The following is a 6,225-nucleotide window of genomic DNA, read 5'->3' as shown; positions in this document are numbered from 1 at the left end:
TCATAAAAAAAGTTTAAAAAACCGACAAAAGTTTAATCCCTAAAAACAATGTGCAGTTATTGTTCGAAGCTAAATCCGTCATTTAGCTAGGTTATGCTTGTTGGCCATTTCTTACTTTACTTTCTTCATAATTTCAGTCCCTTATTTTAGTTTCCCTTCGTTTGTTCTTCCATCTTGTTTGGTTATTCACAAATTACCTCCATTGTCAATTTTTTTGTTTGTGTCTTTTCCTCGTCGTCTTTCTCTTTTTTCTTGTAGCTTCTTTTTGTTTGTTTTTTGGTGATAATTTCATTATTTTCCTACTTGTAACCAACAGCTTTACATGCCTGAAACACAAAGCGCGTAACACAATGAAGCGTATCAAGCACACTAATGTGTTTGTTCCGAGCAAAACCTGCCATTAAAAATGCAATAACATTTTTAGAAGCAACGTTTAACAGCAAGCAAACAGATTTCCATCGTTGCGCAAAGTTACACACAGTTAATAACACCACATCAAGGATGACCGGTCAAAGGGCATAGGAAACGGTGAAAACGGACACAAACACATGTCGTTTTACTTGGACCAAACAAGATTATGATGGTCTCTGTGTGCATTTTTCCTTTTCAGTAGTACTCTAATGGAACTCTGCTTGCGAAAAAGTAACATTAAGCCGCTTCAAATAGAATAGACACGCAGCTACTCGATTACCACACACACAACGGGGACACAAGTTGTCCCCGCGTATGGACATAAAACCAGTGCATAGCGCCGCACACCCTCCGAGGCACGTGTGTCCGCAATCGGTCTGCTCGGTATGTCTAAATCTAGCTGAGCTAATGACACTATACGGCGGCGGTTGGATAAGGAGTTTGGTAAGTGGCTGAAATTAGAACAAATGCGCGCATGCAACTGTGTTCGGCAGAATGCGCACAGAGAAGGTTTCTTCCTTTCCAAATTAACAAGAGTACGATAAATAATATCCAGCTAGTGAATTCTTCTGCTATCGCTAACCGTTGTGTGTCTTGTGTAAACATTGGCACAGAAGATATTCAGCCAAAAGGTTAAATCAATTAGCACCTCTCATATGACATTTCCCATTACTGGCTATTTGTAACATATATCGTTCAGCTTCAGTACGAACAATATACGGCAGCAACTCTTGCGCAAGAGAGCACTTCTCTCCAATTGTTTAACGTAATTCTTCCACAGCAATGTAGCGATAATTACACCCTGCAGATGGATGGCTTCAAAATGGGCTCGAAAGGAAGTACAAATCACTCTCTTTGTGGTTTGGTGATTTACCAAAGAGAAAGCCAACGTTTACGCTCGAGTGGGAAAGAAAATTGCTCGTATCATCAGCTGTGTGACTTGTATATATCTTAAAAGAAACTTCACCGAACATTATCTAACGATACTCTCCCGTTTGTCCCATGATCGTGGTGTTTTTCAATGTCTTATTTTATATTTTAGCATGTATAATGGTTGTATAGTAATAACATCAGCATTATAAAGCTATTCTCTACGTTGCAAGCAGACGGACCGAATCAACATGGAAGTGTTTTTTTTTTTTTTGGCGAATAAACCACTGCAGATAAATGTACACTTTTTCATTCCACATTAATGCATAAAAGGAATAGTGCAGTTTGGCACAAAAAATGCGCAGAAACGATCCCCACCACCGGCATCTGGCCCCATAGTATGGAGCCAATGGTACACGCATAAAAGGAACACACACGCACGGGAACGCAAACTAAGGCGAAACAAATAATAAATTATGTCCTTCACGGTCGCAAAAAAGCACCCCACGTTACGGTATGGACGATGATTGCATCCATACAACATGCCATAACCTCTCCCACAGCCCTGTGCGTTGCGTCAGGGCCGGGTTTGGAAAAATGGCATTAAAAAGATGGGAAAGAACCGACGGCTACGACAATAACAAAGGCAGAAAGTGAAAAACTGGTTTGCTCGGTTGTTCTCCCGCTGCACTCGATCGTTTTGCGATCCTTGATCGAGACAGGGCTGGAGAACGAGACTAGCAAAAAGAAAAAAAAAAACATAAAAAAAGGAAACACGGTGGTACAGCACCACCAACATGATTGCATGAAGGCTGGCAACAAAAAATGGCCTTGAATGAAAATAATAATAAACACTAAAACGGTCCCAAACAGATGGATCTACCTAATGATGAATCCATACCACCTCGCAGCAGTAGTAGATTATGAAAATAGTAATAAACAAACATTCCGTTCCGTTCGGGTTTCCTGCGGCACAAACATTGCAAGCAACGTCGGTAGCAGTATTTTGCAAAATCGATCGAATAATATCCCCTCCTGTTGGTACCTTTGCACCGGATGTGGATCGTTCGATGCTAAAGGTAAACATAAAATTAGCTAACATTACGTACCATCGGATGTTCCCTTCGGACAACCGGTCCCCAAAAATGGCTTGTGGAACGTTCCATACCGCGAGAGAGTGACAGACAGCGTCGCTCAAGACACCCATATTGCTTTAAACGCTCAATACGCACACGATCGAAGGGAGGAAATGCGCGGAACCACGCGATAAATAAACGATAAAAAGCTTGCGTAAAATTCCAGACCATTCTCCTGCGTTAATCAACAGTGTTCGCTTTAGGAGACGTTAATTTTCGAAAATTAACACATTCTTAGTATCGCACTGTAAAGTATCTGTGCATTGGCATATAATTTAATGAACTAAACCATCTTCAGAAGAGAACTAAATTGTTAAGACATTGAATCGTACTTCTTCCAACTCGTTTGAATTGGATCCGAAAAAATTATTAGCTATGAACAACCGAGCATAAGAAAATTATTGGTCCTGTCAGGCTATGGCCCAGTTCCCACGTTTAGAGAACGGGACATTCATGGGAAGAAGTAAATGTGCAGCAATAGGTGAGATTAATTGGAGACTATAAAATTCCAATTTCGATACTATTCTACTTCTTTACCGGGACAATAACAATCTCAACAGGTCTGGACCTGCCATTTTTTGCTTCCTTTGACTTTATTTACCAGTAGTCGTCAGATAGTCAGTTCTACGTACGGAGGATTGATCCGGATGGGATTTTGATCCGGTTCTGTCGTGTGAAGAGCGGCGCCGCCACCAACAAATCAAATCTGAATCTGAATCTGAATTAATATCATCATACACTACCACTTTTAACGCATCAGTTTGCGGACGCATGTGACAAATGTGATTGAATCGTACCTGTATACGGTGATTTCAAGGTTCTACTGCTAGCGTAATTAATGTTATTTTTGTCTAATTACAAGAATTAATTATGTACTTATGTAACCATGTACTTATGTACATTTCATGACAGTAAAAGACATAAATTTAGTTACAAATCTTGCACGTTAAGTGAAGAAAGAACCAAACATAAATCAACTCGGAGAATGTATTTAACGCAGTCATCACTGCTCCACAAGCTTGAAGGGTTTCAATCGATATTTTTATGTCACGAAACGAATCAAACGAAACGGTGCAAATGCTACCTTTTAAGCGATGATACTCACAGGACGAACCAGAAGCTTCAAGGACAACCGGTTCCTCCCTTTCGTACGCGAAGCCTGTTCTAGCCTTCTCATTCAATTAATGGCTGATATTGCATATTAGATAATTACAAATCAATAAATAATTGTAAAAAAAAATATATTGTGCTGTTTATGGTGAGCTTCAACAGTCACCGAGGATTGCTTTTTCTGCATAATACTGATCAAGTGAACGGAAATGCGACATTTCGCCAACTAGTTGCCACAACTGAATACCGCCCATCACTTTATCCATCGTAAGCCTTTCTCCCGATACATCTGACCGTTGTGGTGCCGTTGAGAACTCGTTCCTACCAGCCAGATAAGGCACGACGGGTGGTCATTCTGGATCAGCGCAACGATTTCCATGACATAAATGGCCACGAATACGTTGATGTGCCTACAAATAGAAGTAAAAAGAAGCGGACGGTACCGACGTGAATGAAAATGGGGTCGCTAGCTAACCATTGCTTTCCTGCCCGCGTTGACCTCCTTACCATCCCAGCGAAACCTCTGCTGAATTCCTCTGCTCGAGTTCCCGGCCTCATGTTCACGGGTAATAGTTTTTTTGTGCAGTGTCACTACCAACACCAACAGACAAAAAACCTGGTACTCCTGTGAAACAGGGCCACTCGGCCTTCCTGACATCGACGGTTACAGCATAGGATTAAAGAAAAGCCTCACCACACACATCACTTCTGTGCGGAACTATGCGGCGATATAGGACACGCAACACGAAACTGTCAAAATTGCATTGCCAGATAGCAAACCTTCCACCGATCGAGTGGGTGTTGTGTTGTTGTTCGGCAACACAACACACACACACCAACACAACCAAATAAGTAGGCCCTGTAGTTCGCTCTTCCCACATGCTTTTTCTCGTCAATACATTCCACCTCCTTTCCACCAACACTGCATATTGTGAAAGCACACACACATTCGCAAAACCGTCTCAGGGACACGTCTCGTACGCAGCATGTGGTGCGATGTTTTTGTTTCCGCCGGTCCTGCGCCGTAACGTCACACGGCATCGTACGATATCCTGCCGAACCCTAAAATTCGCGCGCGCGGACTACGAACTACCGGCAACCTGGTGGTGCGTATTAGACGGGCGCGTGAGTGTGTGTGTTGTGTGTGAGGCGGTGCGATCGACCTGCCGGTATGTGTTTCGCAGACATTGCAGAGATGCAAGGCGAAGAAAGTGAAGCAAAAAACAACACTAAAGGTACACATCAAATGAGGCCACAACACAATTTGCAAGAATATGCGGCCTAATGTAGAGGCTGTGAAATGTGTTGTTGGCATGCAAGCACACAACACACACACATAGGCACACACATGTGCAATGGATTTTGAACATGTTGCAGGTTACTTTCTACGCCACAGCAGCGTAAGGAACAAGTGTGAGCGAACGAGAAAAAGGAAAGATTGCCGATCTTACATACCGACCTACAAACCGGTGTCGATATGATCCGCAGTATTGGTTTTTACCGGGTTTTTCTTGATACTGCACCATGTCACATTAAAACTAGACGCAATTTTTTTCATACAAACATGAACACTAATAAAAGCGATTGTTATAACTATGTCACAAATTGTTCAATCGACTTTTCCAAATTTTTCTCTCTCTCTCTGTCTGCGTTATATTCTCTATTTCTAGAGACTATTCTTCCTCTATCTGTGCCAGATAAACCATACCGTTCCGTTGAGAACGAAGTAAAAAAGAAATATTTAAAAAACACACACACACTCACACATAGCTGCCTTTTTACGTCTAGTCAACACGCAATCTTCTCTGTAGACACAGCCTGCTAAGAAATGTGTTTGCTCGATTCCTCAACACATTTTCCGGGTGTGTTTTGCTTTTGTTTTCTTTTCGACAGTGTAAAAGTTGTTCAAACTTTGAGGTTATGCAAAAGAGGTATTCCACGCAGCCTTGAGCATCGATCGGGGAGGAACACCGTTTCTTTGGGGTTTATTTTTATCCAAACCTTCAACATCAACATCGGTTTAGAATCGGGTAGTAAGAAACGTGTACTGGGAATGAAATAATCGGATTGTAATTTGGGGAGCAACAACTAAACCGCCTTCCTTTCACTTGAGGCCATTGGTATGAGACCCCAAAAACCTTGCCTGATGACGTTTCTGATGATGATGATATGTTTTCTTCTTATCTTGATTCTGTTTTAAACGTCTTAATCGCAGCACTCCGCTTTACACACTGCCGGGCAAACCCGTCCACATCGTGAGACTACTTTCTTCTTTCACTGCTGAGTTGCGATTTCTTTCGATGCTCACCTATGGATTGGGAAATTAGGTTGCTAAATTCGCAACCCGTCAGCTTCACGCACCAACAAGCTTGGTGCTGCTGTCACCGCGCGTCACTGTTTCTTCCAGCAAATGCCACATAGAACTGTTCACGGGAGCAAAACAAAAAACACCACGCCATACACACACACAGGCACCATCGAGCGAGTGAAAGGACACAGAGTGAGCTCTCGGTGGAATTTTGGGAAAATTGATTTTGCACAACGGGACGCTTTCACACAACCTGGCGACTAACGCAGGGCTCTTTTCAACCACCCAACCGTACACTCGAAGCACATGGGTAATATTGCGGACCCACAAACATATACACACATACACAACACACGCACAAACCTGGCTGTGGGCTGCGGGGATGGGGTC

The sequence above is a fragment of the Anopheles marshallii genome, chromosome 2 (assembly GCF_943734725.1).
Source record: "Anopheles marshallii chromosome 2, idAnoMarsDA_429_01, whole genome shotgun sequence".
In the NCBI taxonomy this organism is placed as follows: domain Eukaryota; kingdom Metazoa; phylum Arthropoda; class Insecta; order Diptera; family Culicidae; genus Anopheles; species Anopheles marshallii.
Note: the sequence above shows the minus strand (reverse complement) of the source record.